The sequence below is a fragment of the Schistocerca nitens genome, chromosome 5, assembly GCF_023898315.1.
Source record: "Schistocerca nitens isolate TAMUIC-IGC-003100 chromosome 5, iqSchNite1.1, whole genome shotgun sequence".
In the NCBI taxonomy this organism is placed as follows: domain Eukaryota; kingdom Metazoa; phylum Arthropoda; class Insecta; order Orthoptera; family Acrididae; genus Schistocerca; species Schistocerca nitens.
In genome coordinates this window covers 222,776,596-222,794,355 of record NC_064618.1, presented here as the reverse complement: position 1 = coordinate 222,794,355, position 17,760 = coordinate 222,776,596, and the positions used below count along the sequence as shown (strand labels likewise).

The 17,760-nt window shown below is 41.4% G+C and overlaps 1 long non-coding RNA gene across 2 annotated transcripts; it reads left to right on the top strand.

Moving 5' to 3' along the window:
* The first annotated feature begins 1,822 nt into the window (after positions 1-1,822).
* Positions 1,823-7,970, top strand: LOC126259738 (uncharacterized). Of its 2 annotated transcripts, XR_007546557.1 has the most exons (4): positions 1,823-2,013; positions 2,123-2,259; positions 2,345-2,423; positions 7,472-7,970. It is a non-coding gene; the product is annotated as an uncharacterized LOC126259738 (long non-coding RNA). The 2 variants fall into 2 exon arrangements; XR_007546556.1 differs by lacking the exon at positions 1,823-2,013 and having other exon boundaries at positions 2,022-2,259.
* The last annotated feature ends 9,790 nt before the right edge of the window (positions 7,971-17,760 follow it).

Below are 17,760 nucleotides of genomic sequence, written 5' to 3'. Positions count from 1 at the left end.
TAACTAAATCAAAAATATTCAGGGGCGGAGAGAGCGCACATACTATACTCAGCAAACTTTTTAGGCGGTGAACCACTACGTGCGATGTAAAAGAAGGTCTTATGGAGTTACTAAAGTGAAGAATTAACTCACTTGTATCTAGTTTCGTGAAGTGTAAACTATCTTATGGCGTATGTCACGATTAATAATCATGTCTTTATACCGATCCACAGTTGTTTGAAATTGCAATAAACGCATTTCACGTGTTACAGTTCTACAGTAAATACTACAGCACGCGACTCGTCAAATTCGTTTAACATGGACCACGAACAAGCGAATGGATTATGTTGCCAATATGGCTATAGCAACTGATGTAACAACGTCGTCATAATAAGTGAAAACATAGAAACTTAGCAAACTGACTCTCACGTGGTACAGTCATACTAATAACATTATTGGGTATCATTCATAGTGTTCGTAGATAATGCGAAGCATTAAGTATATGAAACAGCTAATTTCATTGAGTGACCAACTTAACAACAGTTAGGTGAGTCTGGCTGGCATGAAATGTAACTCAAAGAAGATGAGTATTAAAAGAAGCGCAGGGCTCTTCACAATATCAACATTGACACTCTCAGTACTGCTTCCTAAGATTGACAAAATATCCTTTGGTCATTATTCACAATAGGTCCTGGAAGCAATTCTGCCTACAATAAAAAGCTGTCGGGGAAAGGTGCAAGTTGTGTGGATAGTGTCGGAAAACGTGCATGCAGCTCAAGATAATGCTGAAGGACAGTCTATAATGAATGCAAAGTGCACCTTCATTCGAGGCGGAAGTTCTGCAGTTTTTCGTTGCGTCGCTCATGACTAATGGAAACATTAAACAAACCAAGTATTAGGATCTACGTTACTAGGCACAGAACTGGTAGCGTTCCCTAACTCCATGAGCAATAAAGGCGCTGTTAATCGCTGGCAAAACGTCGCAAGCATGATGGGTTTTCATGAACTATATACTATTAACGTATCATCGAATATGCACAAAAACATCTCTGCTGGTAGTCAATTATCACTGGGAAACCACGGGCGCATCAGTACACGTGTTTAGTCGATTTACCGGTATCTAAAAAGCGCATTTTGATACACTGATGATCCAAGGAATATCGCAAAATCAACACGAGAAACTTCACTTTTAAGTCTATTGTCGCCACTGTCCTACAGCCAGAGCAATCGTCATTCGTAAAGCGCAATGTATCGGTGGCGCGTGCTTGGTAATTGTCTTGAAAAACGGGATTTGTGGTTGTTATGTTTAGCCAAAGTTCTTTCCACAATGGGCTTCTAAAATCCGAAAAGGCCAACAGCAAGCAACACATCCAGTTCATTACTAATTTGGATACGGTACTTTAGCTGCATATACCAGTTCCGGAATAATCTTCGTTGATGAACTGATAAAATCACTAAATATGTAATATAAACAAGAGACCACTGATCTATCATCATACAAACAACACAAAGATAGATAAACAACTGACAGCAACCAACTGCGTCTTCGGCAGTTGTGAACGCACCGCTCGCTAAACTCATGTTTGTTTGGGCTGACACACACACATTTGAGAATAACAATTCACACGAACATTCCCATGTATCTTTTGTGGTTGCCCTGAACAGATCTCGATGAATTCTGCTCGTGGTAGCTGCACATGTACAGTAATTTCCACTCCCATGCACTGCATTACAAGCAAATTCTGTTTTACTTACCAATTAATGGGAGTATACTGGACTGTTCCAATAGTAGTTTCAAGTTACTCTGCACAATAGTAGGTGTGTCGGCTTCCTTGTCGGTCATTTCACGCGTTTCTGTGAGTTGTTACCGTTCACTTACGAAATAACGTAAACAAAAACACTCGCGACGGCGAACACGCAGCTACGCCTGTAGCAGAACACCGACGAGTAACTCGACTCTCGTAATTCCTTTACAGTAGTGCCAACTGCAACACTCCCAGGGTTTTTTAGCCAAACAACGTATTCACATTATCGGTATGTAACATGCCAAATAGTTCCTCTTGTTTCCCACGTGATGTGGATTTCAGGCTTATTTAGGTCCATGTAGTTGAATACAAATTTTAATTAAATAATTGTGTAATAGAACCCAGCACAAAAATATTGCGCCAGACGTTTCTTCTGTAGTGATCTTGTAATGGTTTTACTTCGTCGAAAATAGAAATATCGGAGGACATTTGCATTAGTTTACTCGAAAAAATTAACACGTTAACGAAGAAAAAGGTAAATTATTATGTTGTATTGACAAACCTGTTTGTGACTTACTACCGCAGTTAGTGTGCACAGTCATTAATGAGAAATGTTACAGGATACGGCATCAGAAAATGCTAATCTAAAATTCACACGCTGCAAGAACAGCAGGGGCGTATGTGTGATAAAAAAAAAAGGTATTCTACGAATAGGTCTATTTCTATTGCCCATACTATTCACTAATGAGGTGGTGTTTTTTGCCCTCAGTGCCACCCTTTGATTTCTCATGGTGAATAGAAAAAAAAAAAGTTGGACAAAATGCTTGGTGTGATTTGGTGTTTCTGTGTAACAGGCCAGTATTAAACCTAGCAAAGTTGTAGTGTACTTAATACCCACCTTTTGAAAATATTGTAATTTAGTCATGTATTATATATGAAAATAATTTTGAAAAAAATATTAGTTTTTAATGCATTCTTGTACCAAATTGCATAATTGTATAAATTTTTGGGTTCTCTCTCTCTCTCTCTCTCTCTCTCTCTCTCTCTCTCTCTCTCTCTCTCTCTGCCTGCTCTTGGTAGTACATGTTACTGAAAAGATGTTGGTCTTTGCTGAGTGTGTGTTGAAAAATGTTTTCAGGTTCTGAAGCCCACCTGCACATTAGTGCCTATTTAAATTTAATGACAATCATTTACAGAGTCACTCTTATAACCAGTGTTACTCAGGCTACTAGATCATCATTTTCACTTTCAGGCATTTGGTGTGACACCTGTTTGATCTTAGTGGGTCAGTCTTCTTTGTGCCATCTCTTTTTGGTTCTTCCACGACTCATTCTCTGTGGCATACATTTCATTGACACTGCAGCTATCTTTCCAATTGATAATTCCTTATATATCTTGGGAATGACATACTTATTTCTTTGTTTTTTGTTACAGGTCCAGCACTATGACAGTTTTATAATTTGATTTCCAGGATAGTTAGAACATTGTGCTTGCACTACTGTCTTGTCACAAGTGACAATTTTTGATTGTATATGTTCAACTCCTTACTTTTGTCTTATCAGTAGTGATTTGACAATTAATTCAACTATAAAATCCAAAGAGATGTCACTTCTAAAGGCAAGTCCTGTATCAAGAAAGTCAGTATAACAGACAAATCAATCCATAGTAAACTTTTAGACTGATGCCACAGCTCACACACTGGCTGAAAAATTCATTGAATACTGACTTTGCCATCAGTAATTAACTCAATATAAACAAGGTCTCAACACACTTTTTGTATAGTTAGCTATGCAAAGTTTAATGTATTTTATTTGTTTATGATAAACTACTGTGACGGAAAAAAAATGAGTGGAGCGTTTTTCAATAACATGGCTTACCAATGATCACACAAATATTTTACCTTGCTTATTGCACAATAATAATACTAGGTGGAAATCTGGATCCACACCACCTTGCTGTTACACACAAATATGGTATGAAATGAAAATATTAAGCAAATTTACTCTTACCCTCCTGTAGATCTGCTGTATTAAGAAACAAAAATGCTTCACTGATGTAAGATCCAGTGATTTTAAGTCTACTGGTCCTGATTTTCGTATAATCACTTGTTTCACTATTGGAGACGAAGGGTGCTTTATAATTATGAGTATATTTCTGCTAGTAGTAAAAGTATTTGCAGGTATAACATTTCTTCATTTTCAGAAAATAGTTAGAAGTTGTTACAAAGGTTGTATTTAACTAGAAAGTTCACATAGTAAAATGACACCATGGTTTTAGATATTTTGACTAGAGAAAATAAGGAAAAGAATAGACTTGTACCAACGACACTATGTCAGTAAAATATTTTCTTGTTCTCTTCTTTGAAAGACAGAACGACACTGCCTGTTACAGTACTCTTGTCATTTGCACAGAATATGGCATGTGAACACAAGCTGTTAATTTAGATGCAACTACATAACATCTTACTATCGGAAAACAACTTTCAAAACATAATTGATCAGATCAATCTGAGAACTACAATGCTAGGTGTAAACCGTCATCCTACATTCCCTCATTTCACTGCTACTTCTTTCATTGCATGTCACTTACGTAATTCTCCTAATGGTTATTCAAAATTCTTTCCTTCCTTCCTCTGTCAGTATATTATGGTCTCATAGTTTTACAAATTTCCTAAGGAAGCTCGTATTTTTATGATATTTTGTAACATTCTACACTGTGAGTCCCCTAAATTCTGCTCAAACAACAGTATTTCCTCTTGTATCAGGGAAATAGATACATGTAGGCCTATGTAATTAGGGCCTGCTTCCATCATTTCATCCATAAATATACACAGACTTATGTGAACTCTACAGTTAACAAGATTTACTCTCTTAAGTAGTTAGTTTCACACTTGACAACCAACAGTGCACAGTGAAGAGTCAAAAACTAGAACAAAGAGTAAACATAAAGTAAATCCAACTCGACACCCAAAGAATAATACATGTATTCTCAATTACTGTCCCAGTTCAGTGCTTCCCACACAGAATCCCCACCCCCCTTTGGTAGAGCGGTGCTCCTGGGTTGTGCAGGAATTTATGTTATACCCTTCGACCCACCTTATGTAAATTACTCGTGTCCTTGCCACTTCCTATGAGCTCATTCGATGACGCCATCAAGGGCTTGTCATTGAATAAATATATATATAATCTGTCTGAAGATGTAGATATACAACAATATCCTTCTGATGGCAAAAGCGGACTCATGAAGTCTATATGCATGCGAGAGAAATGGCCTGTTGTCTCAGGAATGTCTCCTACTGGGTTGAATGCACGCTGCCAACTTTGCACTGTTGATGTGCTATGCACACTTTGCCACTGGCGAAAAATCTTTTTTGTATGTAGCCATACAAATTTCTCCATCATCAGTTGAATGGTGGCATTTACATTAGGATGGGCAAGGTTGTGAACACTGTCAAAAACCGCTCTTTGTAGCATTCTGGGCATGAATGATCTAGATGAGCATCTAGACACTACCAAGAGAGGTCCTTTGCATCTAGCAATTACACTTGTTTGAGCTGAAGAGCTGTTGAACCATCGTGCAGGCATTGTTGCAACTGCTTGTCTGTAGCTTGTGCAGCCCCAAGTTGACTGTAATTCATTGTGAAAGAGATTGCGCTGACTCGTCATTTTATTTATTCTGTCAAACACTGACTTGAGGTGTTCCTCATGTAATTCAGCTACCAAAAATGTCTTACAGGTAGACAAAACATAGATCAAAGCCCTTTGTTACTTCATCTGAGTGGCATCCTTGACACCAAATGGCATGTATAGGTATTCGAAGAGACCAAAAAGCTCTATTATGGCAGTCTTTGGAATATCTTCCCTTGTGACAGGACTCTAATTATAGCTTTCATGCAGTCCAACATGCTGAAAATTATAGCTCCAGCTAAAATGTTCATGAAATCCATTATGTTAGGTACGGGATGGCAGTTGGGGAATTGTTCGTGCGTTTAGATTGCGGTAATCCCACAGCACCTCCAGGTGTCGTTCTTTTTAACTAGGTGTAACGGTGATGCCCACGGGCTGTCAGATCTTCGTATGATTCCCACCTGTAATATCTCTTGAGATTCTTTTGTAGATCATGAAAAATGGTCGGGTGCTAGTCTCTGTGCCCATCGATAGACTGGTTCTCATCTTCATGTGGTGCAACATGGTATGCAATACTTTCTGTAATTGACCGACCATCTCGTGTCTGGCTTATGAACAAACCAAACTACTGGGTGAGGCGATGGAATTTATTGGCTACCTTGCCAATATGATAGGTGCGATAAGCAATCACATTATGAGAATCCAAACTCCAACCCAGCAGCAGTAGGAGCACTACTACCAGTTCCTACAATGGCAACAGTACACCAACTATTACCATGAGTAAAAGTATCATTGTTAACAATACTAAAATTAAATTTAGAGCCCAAAAATACAAACCCCCCCCCCCCCCCCCATCAAGACAACCACTCTAGTGCCACTTTTCATTTCTTTATTTAGAACTGACTTGATGACAGTAGCATGATGATGCACATGTCGACAATGCCCCTAGTGCAGCTTGGCTCAGTAGCTCCATTCAATGCAGTTGTCTGTGCAGCAGCTGAGTGATTCACTTCCCCAAAGGAGAAGCTACTGAACCATGCCACACTATGGGTGTCATCGACGTGCATGTTATCGCACTACTGTCTTCAAGTCAGTTATAAACATAGAAATGATGAATGGCACTGAAGTGGGTGTCACAAAGAATAAATTGTAAAGAGCTGCTTGTGCCTCCATTGTTGATGGTCCTTCCTGATTTGTGGGTTGTAGTTTTCATTTTAGTATTGTTAACAATGATACTTTTAGTCATGATGACAGTTGGTTTACTGTAGCCATTGTAAGAACTGGCAGTGGTGCTCCTGCTGCTGCTGAATTGGAGAGTTTTGATTCTCATAATATGATTATTACTATTCTCATAATATGATTATTACTATTCTGATAAGGCCATGACCCTCTCCCCTGCCTATTGTAACAGTTACCACTTCATTGTTACTAATAATTTGTGCCATACTTAGCTTTATCTCCAGTCCTTAGTGAGTATGAACCTCCACTTGAACTACCTACTGAAACTCAGGACCAATGTCACATTACATGCGTCATAAGTTGTAATGGGTGAGTTGTTACCTGCTGTAAGGTGGAGAGTTGCACCCATTGCTGCAGTTTTACTTTCCTCGATGGCAGTGCACTTAAGCTCAAGCCCGAATCAATAAGATACCAGCTTTCCGCCTTCTTGTCTTTCACATACAAATGGTGCGATAATGTGAGCTTTACTGTGTGTGGATGTGGTCAATTTGCCACAAATAACTGGATCAATCTGGAGTGCTAGATCTTAACAACTCCAATTGTCACTGCAGGTGTCTACAGATGTAGCGACAACTGCTTCATCTACATTTTGGCACTGTTGTGGAACTGTGCAGCCTGCTGTGGCTACTGTCCATTTGCGAGTGAGAAGGAAGATGTGCATCTCACGACCTGATCCCAAAAATGCTTGTGGTACCAACACATCCTGTGATTTTGTCCCCCATGTACCTTCTGGCTGCCTGTTTGATTCTGCTGGGTTGATGTATACCCCTCTTTATTATATTTCCTTGTGCAGTGCCACCAATTGTTTCTGCATTGTGTCCCTCTTGTATTCCAGATTACAGAGCTGCTCACTGATATTTGTCTGTTGCTTGTGCCATATAGCTACTGCTGTGTCATCCAAACAAGAAACAGCCAGGGAAAAAGCACCACAGGCACAAAGATGCGAGCGGGTGCCAGTGCCATAGAGACTCACCACTTGTGCGAGTTCTGCCACTGCCACAGGCGGCGCTGAGGATGAAGACAGGCGGCGCTGAGGATGAAGACAGGTGGCACTGAGGATGCAGATTTCGACTTTGCCTTGGCCAATTACTAGCAGAGTACAATTTGCCAATGACCATATGACAACGGACAGAAGCCTACTTGGAAGATAGAAGCACAGCTTTGGCCCACTTGGTTATAGACCATCGTCCGGGGCTGACTTAGACAGGGAATGCCATTTGTTGTAAATTGCATTTCCTATGTACTGCAAAGTTTACCTACAATTATTTGCACTTAGCCATTGAGGGTCATTTTGTGTTGTAATTTTGTGTTGTATTACAGGCGGTGTTGCAGACTTAATTATTCAACAAGTCGCAAAGATAAATAAAGTTTTTAACTCATTTGTTTGACTTTGTTACTAATTTGTAGAACCTTCATTTTTCTACCTTGTTACCTGACCATGGGGCATAGCTGTATAATAGTGGCATGTAGAAATTGTCTTACAGGTGTTCAGCACCAGAAGCCATTTCATGAGCTCATAAACTTGGACTACTGTAACAACAGTGGCAACGTGGCCTCCACAGCAGCAACAACGAGGGTTTACAAAAGCTATGGTCTCCACAGTGATGATGTTGGTAGCTACTTGTATTATTGCTGAGGTACTTGCCTGTCCCACTGTACCACACACATTTTCTGCTACTGCCATAACAGAATTAATATCATTCTTCCTGCACCTCACCACTGCCATTTCACAGAAAGTGATAGCTGCAATAGCCATACATGTCGTAATATTTGATCTGATATTTCTTCATCTTGCACCAGAACTCAGATGACATTCTTGCTCGAACTAAAGCATTTGTTGCATTCATTGGTCCAACGACTTTCACACGTTAGACCAATGTATCCACTTAAGGCCCAGCAAGCAAACTGTCTGTCATATTTAACATCGGTTGGTATAAATTTATATCATTTTGCACTGCAATTTCATTTTGCAGATTCCTAATCTACAGTCTTTTTGTAGGCATAAAAGCTGTTCTTGTCTGGCTTCACTTAACATCACTATGCGTAGTCACTGTTCCACTCAATAGATTCTTTACAGTCTCTGCTTTTTCACGTAATTTTGGAGTCACCACTTTATAGCCTGCTTCTATCATTTCAGCCAAAAATCTCATAATCAGATTCTCAGTTGACAACCTACAGTAAACAATGAACTGTTAAAAACTCGAACTGAGAATAAACCCAAAAACAAAGAAAACCCGGCTGGTCAGCCAAAGAATAATTCATGTGTTCTCAATCACCGATTGAATTGAGCACTTTGCAAATAATTAATCCCTGACACACACTGTTCCCACAGTATCTCAAACTACATCAATTAAACACTTTTTGGGTATTTATTTCAATAACACAGTAATTAAAATAGTGATATAAGAATCATAGTATTAAATCACCAAAAATGGTGCACTCTCTGTACTCCATTTCTCTTCGAAAGAGAATAGTCAACTATAAAATCAATAGTGTGAGAGTTATCAACTTTTCTATTTATGGGAAACCTATCTTTTTAAATCTTCTCACTTTCAAGTAGAATAAGACAATACCTGTGGAAATGTCCAGACATAAAAGTTTGCATCTCTCTCTCTCTCTCTCTCTCTCTCTCTCTCTCTGTGTGTGTGTGTGTGTGTGTGTGTGTGTGTGTGTGTTATACTTATTTTAGATATGCAAACACTTGGTGTGAGGTCCAACTTAAAATGAACAGATTCATAACAAAAAAATTTATAAGACCTAAAAGATGACAGCAAAGTCCAGTTGTTTTAAATAATGAAATATTTATGCGATCTTGGCTTTAGAATGTTTTTAGCAACTTTAATGGATTGCTCCTTCTGTCTTCTCAAAATGGGAAAATTGTCACATGTTAACTAGAACAGTGATGGGGCAGAGAGATGTAATACAGAACTGAATAAGACAGTAGCAGATCAAGGTGTATGTTCAGTATCAATGTTAAAGAACAGGTGTAGGGAGACCTGAAGAAATTTAACATTAAAAATGAGGACAGTGATTATTTGGTAATCACAATCTTCTACAAAACTTAATGAAACAATTTTTTGGAGGAGGGTGTGTGTGTGCGAGGGGGGGGGGGGGGGAGGACGTAAGCTGATATATTTTGAATATGTACATTCAATAATGTCCTATGGAATAATGTTCTGGGGTAACTCATCTTCAAGAAAGATAGTCTTCATCGCACAAATAACATGCAGGAAGAATAATATGTGGTGCTCCCCCTCAATCATCTTGTAGACATCTATTTAAGAAGTCAGGCATTCTGACTACTGCTTCACAGTATATTTATTCCCTCATGAGTTAGTTGCAAACAATCTACTGAAGTTCAAAAGAAACAATGAGGTACATAATTAAAATACCAGAAGGAAAAATGACATTCATTACTCCACATTAAGTTTGTCTTTAGGACTAAAAGGAGTGCGCAAGACTGCAACAAAAATTTTTGATAGCTTACCTAGTGATATAAAATCTCTGATAGGCAGCAAAGTAAAATTTGTTAATAAAGTGAGAAAGTTTCCTCTTGACATCTCCTCATATCAAAGAATTTCTATTTGTGTTATGAGTAAAAGGTGGTGAGTAGGAATTACTAACAAACATCTGTATATCTTTTTTTTTTCTTTTCAGAAAAAACGTAGCCATGTGTACAAATTAATTTGTGATATGAATGTAAAATGACTCGTTCTACATCACTACGATGTATCGTGCAAAATGATCCATGGGACATGTAACTAACTATGTAACTGAAAAATGCTATGTCCAAAGGAAGAAGACAACACCCATGAGACATGCAACTGGTCAGCTGTAATTTTCCTGTAGGTCACCATTTTCACTATGCTCTGTTTAACCATCATAGGTCTCAGCGACTACAGTACAATACTGATGCCACTAGTGTGTTTATTTCCTGCACACACTGTCTTGACTAGTCATTCTTCTGGGATATTAAACAGACCAGGCAACTACAGCAATTGTAAATGATGATGTAGTTGGAACAGCCATGTGTGTATATCACTGGATGCTAAAATCACCTGTGAAACACGCAACTGGTGTGCTCTAAAGCTTTTGTACCTCTCTTTGAATTACATTTGGCTGACAATTTGAAACAGATTACTAACTATTGTACTTTACAGAAGTCACAGCAGTTTCAACATAATTTGTTTACCAACAAGAAAACATTTCAAGAGAGGTTCTTGATACTAATTACAATGCGCGTTGGGGCCACCATTATCTGCCCTTTCACAAATTCCCTTAAGTCTTAAATTTTCAACATTCTTAACACATGGGGGTAAGGATGATTAGGGTTTTATGTCTCAACAGCATTAGGGTCATTAAAGGTGGAGCACGAATTTGATGGAAAGATGATTCATATGATTTCGTGTTTGTTTTGAATACAGTCAGAGAGAGTCCCTTTAGTCAGCCATAGTGCCAGTAGTGTCAGTGTCGTCGTAACTGACTTCTGCTGTGCAGCAAGCTACATTAATTTAAGTATTAACTGTATTTTTCTTACTTGTCACTTCTTCTTCCGTGTGTTTTTGCTTTTAGGAAGCTTTAAATGTCGAGTGCTAGTAATAGAGTTCCATAGATTTCGTGTTTGTTTTGAATACAGTCAGGGAGAGTCCCTTTAGTCAGCCATAGTGCCAGTAGTGCTAGTGTTTGTTTTGAATACAGTCCAGAGACAGGCAGTGCTATTTTCATTGTTTTCTACAAGAAGTGTCTAGTAACCACAGTTTAGTAAACTATCAGCCGCCTTTAGTGAATTAGCAGTCTAGTTAAAAGTTGATTAACTCTCTACCGTAAATTGATTTCTTAGGATGGATAGGATGTGTGACTTCTGTGTACAGACGCAGGAGGAGCTGGCCACTGTTCGCGAACAGCTGAACATGTTGATGGCCGCGGTCAGCCGTCTTCAGGCTGCTGCCTCGGAGTGTAGCGGCAGTGGGGAGTCTGGTGCGTCGCATGGTACACCCCAGGTGTTACATGCTTCACCCACTGTCCCTGCTGTTGAGACATTTTCGTGGGTACCAGGCGCAGTTGGGCCACCCTCTCTCCAAGGGGAGTGGCGAGTTCAGCGGCATTCGCGTCGCACGAGGCGGAGGGTCAATGTGGAGGCTGGCCGTGTGGCATCGCCCGCTCTGCCTGTGAGTGGACATGTCACCGCTCCTTCGGCAAGGTCCGAGCAGGCACACAGGGGGTGGGGTTTATTAGTGATTGGGAACTCCAACGTTAGGCGGGTGATGGAGCCCCTTAGGGAAATAGCGGAAAGGTCAGGGAAGAAGGCCAGTGTTCACTCTATCTGCTTGCCAGGGGGTCTCATCCGAGATGTGGAGGAGGCCTTGGCGATAGAGAGCACTGGGTGCACCCGACTGCAAACTGTTGCTCATGTCGGCACCAATGACTCCTGCCGTCTGGGTTCAGAGGTCAACCTTAGTTCCTATAGGCGGTTGGCGGAGTTGGTGAAGGCGGAAAGCCTCGCTCGCGGGGTGGAATCTGAGCTAACTATTTGTAGTATCGTTCCCAGAACCGATCGCAGTCCTCTGGTTTGGAGTTCAGTGGAAGGCTTAAACCAGAGGCTCAGACGATTCTGCAGAGATCTGGGGTGCAAATTTCTCGACCTCCGCTATCAGGTGGAGAAATGTAGGGTCCCCCTGAATAGGTCAGGCGTGCACTACACGCAGGAAGCGGCTACAAGAGTAGCGGAGTACATGTGGAGTGCACATGTGGGTTTTTTAGGTTAGAGAATTCCCTCCCTAGGCCCGACAAGATGCCTCCTGAGACGCGGCAAGGTAGGAGTAGGCAAAATGCAACAGGGAATAACAATATTAATGTGCTAATAGTAAACTGCAGGAGGGTCTATAGAAAGGTCCCAGAACGGCTCGCATTAATAAACAGTCACAATGCCCACATAGTACTAGGGGCAGAAAGTTGGCTGAAACCAGATGTAAACAGTAATGAAATTCTAAACTCAGATTGGAATGTATACCGCAGAGACAGGCTGGATAGTGGAGGAGGAGGCGTGTTTATAGTGATAAGAAGTGCAATAGTATCAAAGGAAATTGACGGAGATCTGAAATGTGAAATAATTTGGGTGAAGGTCACGGTTAAAGCAGGCTCAGACATGGTAATTGGATGTCTCTGTAGGCCCCCTGGCTCAGCAGCTGTTGTGGCTGAGCACCTGAAGGATAATTTCAAGTAGATTTCCCCACCATGTTATAGTTCTGGGTGGAGATTTTAATTTGCCGGATATAGACCGGCAGACTCAAACGTTCATAACGGGTGGCAGGGACAAAGAATCCAGTGAAATTTTTTAAAGTGCTTTAGCTGAAAACTACCTTGAGCAGTTAAACAGAGAACTGACTTGTGGCGATAACATATTAGACCTTCTGGTGACAAACAGACCCGAAATATTTGAAACAGTTAACGCAGAACAGGGAATCAGCGATCATAACATGGTTACTGCATCAATGATTTCAGCTGTAAATAGAAATAGTAAAAAAGGTAGGAAGTTTTTCTGTTTAGCAAAAGTGACAAAAAGCAGATTTCAGAGTACCTGATGGCTCAACACAAAAGTTTTGTCTCAAGTACAGATACTGTTTAGGATCAGTGGACGAAGTTCAAAACAATCGTACAATATGCATTAGATGAATGTGTGCCAAGCAGGATCGTAAGAGATGGAAAAGAGCCACCGTGGTACAACAACCGAGTTAGAAAACTGCTGCAGAAGCAAAGGGAACTTCACAGCAAACATAAACATAGCCAAAGCCCTGCAGACAAACAAAAATTACGCGAAGCGAAGTGTAGTGTGAGGGGGCTATGCGAGAGGCGTTCAATGAATTCGAAAGTAAAGTTCTATGTACTGACTTGGCAGAAAATCCTAAGAAAATTTGGTCTTATGTCAAAGCGGTAGGTGGATCAAAACAAAATGTCCAGACACTCTGTGACCAAAATGGTACTGAAACAGAGGATGACAGACTAAAGGCCGAAATACTAAATGTCTTTTTCCAAAGATGTTTCACAGAGGAAGACTGCATTGTAGTTCCTTCTCTAGATTGTCGCATAGTTGACAAAATGGTAGATATCAAAATAGATGACAGAGGGATAGAGAAACAATTAAAATCACTCAAAAGAGGAAAGGCCGCTGGACCAGATGAGAGATACCAGTTCGATTTTACACAGAGTACACGAAGGAACTTGCCCCCCTTCTTGCAGCGGTGTACCATAGGTCTCTAGAAGAGCATATCATTCCAAAGGATTGGAAAAGGGCACAGGTTATCCCCGTTTTCAAGAAGGGACGTCAAACAGATGTGCAGAACTATAGACCTATATCTCTAACGTCGATCAGTTGTAGAATTTTGGAACACATATTATGTTCGAGTATAATGACTTTTCTGGAGACTAGAAATCTACTCTGTGGGAATCAGCATGGGTTTCGAAAAAGACGATCGTGTGGAACCCAGCTCGCACTATTCATCCACGAGACTCAGAGGGCCATAGACACGGGTTTCCAGGTAGATGCCGTGTTTCTTGACTTCCGCAAGGTGTTCGATACAGTTCCCCACAGTCGTTTAATGAACAAAGTAAGAGCATATGTACTATCAGATCAATTGTGTGATTGGATTGAAGATTTCCTAGCTAACAGAATGCAGTATGCCATTCTCAATGGAGAGAAGTCTTCTGAAGTAAGAGTGATTTCAGGTGTGCCGCAGGGGAGTGTCGTAGGACTGTTGCCATTCACAATATACATAAATGACCTTGTTGATGACATCGGAAGTTCATTGAGGCTTTTGTGGATGATTCTGTGGTATATCGAGAGGTTGTAACAATGGAAAATTGTACTGAAATGCAGGAGGCTCTGCAGCGAATTGACGCATGGTGCAGGGAATGGCAATTGAATCCCAATGTAGACAATTGTAATGTGCTGCGAATACATAGAAAGAACAATCCCTTATCATTTAGCTACAATATAGAAGGTCAGCAACTGGAAGCAGTTAATTCCATAAATTATCTGGGAGTACGCATTAGGAGTGATTTAAAATGGAATGATCATATAAAGTTGATCGTCGGTAAAGCAGATGCCAGACTGAGATTCATTGGAACAATCCTAAGCAAATGCAATCTGAAAACGGAGGAAGTAGGTTACAGTACGCTTGTTTGCCCACTGCTTGAATACTGCTCAGCAGTGTGGGATCCGTACCAGATAGGGTTGATAGAAGAGATAGAGAAGATCCAACAGAGAGCAGCGCGCTTTGTTACAGGATCATTTAGTAATCGTGAAAGCGTTACGGAGATTATAGATATTCTCCAGTGGAAGACTCTGCAAGAGAGACGCTCATTAGCTCGGCATGGGCTTTTGTTGAAGTTTGGAGAACATACCTTCACTGAGGAGTCAAGCAGTATATTGCTCCCTCCTACGTATATCTCGCGAAGAGGCCATGAGGATAAAATCAGAGAGATTAGAGCCTACACAGAGGCATACCGACAATCCTTCTTTCCACGAACAATGCGACACTGGAATAGAAGGGAGAACCGATAGAGGTACTCAAGGTACCCTCCGCCACACACCGTCACGTGGCTTGCGGAGTATGGATGTAGATGTAGATATGTCATGAGCATTATTCACAATCTTGAAGTGAAAGTCATAAGCAAAAGACAGTAAAATTACGAAATATATGTTTGGACAAAATATGTGTATCAATACTTAGCTGACAACCTGGAAATTTGTCGTAAATGACATATAATATTAAAAGAAAACCTTTTTCCACCTTGTCTAAGATGTTTTGACAAACAAATATATGCTGGAAACAGCTTCTAGAGGTAATTACTTGCCGTTAGCTATTAGGATCCAGAAGTATGGTCTTGCAGTCTCATAATTTCATGAGTATATATAACGCACATTAACTATAAAATGATGTGTATTATGTACAATCTTCTGAGTTAATAAAGTTACATTTTCTGCTGTGTTTAAAAAGATAAAGAAGGCTGTTCTTTTATTGCAAATAACCACATAAAATTCTCATTGTGGGTGTGGAGTGTAGTTTTAAGGTTGCCCTTGTAATAAGTGATTAAATCTCAATGAAAAGTCTCAATGTGTTGTCGTTAGAGTCGCCACAAAAAATGTAGCATCAGCTATCGTTTACGTGAACATTCTACTTTTTCCTGTGTTTAACACAAGATGATGTCAGGTTCCATGCAAACTAAATTCCACATTGGGAAGCTCACTGGGTGTGAGTTGGAAGTTATCAGAACAAGAATATTTAGAATATGTTCCGCTCTTGATTGTTTGTGTGATACCAGCACTGATCCAAAGAAGATGCCAAGGAAAAATCGAGTTTCTTTTATAACTAGATCTGATCAGTTAACCCCCTGCGAGTCCGGGGGTTAGAATAGGCCTGAGGTACTCCTGCCTGTCAGACAACGCGACTAAAAGGAGTTTCACATGTTTTGGTCTTTATGTGATGGTCCCCTGTAGGGTTAGACCTCCAGTCTTCAAAATTTTCCCAAAGAGCAAGCCAATTGGGGAAAGGTGCCTTACAAGGTGCATTGTGTCAGTTGTGCATTGAGATCTTTAGCCCACTTTCTCATCATCGCATTGCAGTCCTGCCCTTTCTCCATCTCTTGGGCGAGGACACCTTCCTGGGTGCATTTTCTACCATGCACTGTCGATTTCTGCGTCGACGATGAACATGGGCATATTTGCACCAGATATCCAGCACGGTAGCCAGTCCGTTGTGGTTGGGCCACCATGTACCCAGTTGGTTGTATCCCCCTGATCACATAGGGATTGCTCTGCTGATGCCTGCGCTGTTAACTCCCCACGTATGTCCAGGGGTAGATGCCCATCCCCTGGGGCATCAGGACTCCTGGCAATGGCCACCTTGCCAGGTGCCCTTTGCTGTGGCTGGGTGGCACCCGTGGGGAGGGCCCCTGGTCAGAGTGGGTGGCATCAAGGCAGATGACATGCAATGAAGCGTAGTCCATCATCTCTTGCTGGTGGTGAAACACCAGCAGTCTCTAAGCGATCACGAGCTCAATTCAATGCACAGAAGTACGACCCCAAATAGTTCCCCTCCCTGGCCACACAATGGGAGGAACGTCAGGCTAAGGATGGCAGCGGATCTTATTCACCCCGGTACCTTGTATGTTCGAGGGCTGATGGGGAATCTTTCATGACGGTGAAGCCTCAGTTTTTTGTTGAGCATTTAGAGGACGAGTTCAGGGAGGTGGAGGGCTTATCCCAAATGAGATCTGGGTCAGTCTTGATCAAAACAGCATCCTCTGCCCAGTCACAGGAGTTACTCACTTGTGACAAGCTGGGGGATGTTTCTGTAACCATCATGCCCCATAAGAGCTTAAATATGGTCCAGGGTATCATAGTTCACAGAGACCTTCTTTTGCAGTCTTGCGATGAGCTGCGCACCAATTTAGAGCAGTGAGGTGTACATTTCATCCGGCGTGTCCACCAGGGTCAGAAGGATAATCAGGTTGCCACCGGTGCCTTCATCTTGGCCTTTGAGGTTGATACATTGCCCGAGAAGGTCAAGGTGATGGTCTACCAGTGTGATGTAAAGCCCTATATCCCTCCCCTGATGCGGTGCTTTAAGTGCTGGAAGTTTGACCATATGTCTTCCCACTGTACTTCCAGCGTCACATGCCAAGATTGTGGACGCCCATCACATCACAATACTCCATGTGCCCCGCCTCCCATCTGTGTCAACTGCGGAGAGCACCATTCGCCTTGCTCGTCTGACTGCAGGATTCTCCAGAAAAAAAGGAAAATCATGGAGTACAAGACCCTGAACAGACTGACCAACACTGAGGCTAAGAGAACATTTGAACGCCTGCATCCTGTGTATATGACATCGTCTTAAGCCGCGGCTGCGACAGTTCTGGCACCAACAGCTCCGTCAGCCCAGGTCACCTCTCAGAGCCAGAAGACTACAGCTGCCCCCTTGATGATCGGGGGCATTTCCCTCCCTGTTGCTCCTGCACCAGCTACTTTGGGAGCAACACCCCCCCCCCCCCCCCCCCAACCACCGGGGACATCAGTCCCCACTTCTATGCCGGAGAAGCATAAGTCTTCTTCGGCTTCTCTTGCTAGGAAGGGGTCCCTTGGGTCATTCCCTTCCCAGGTTTCTTCTAGTGGG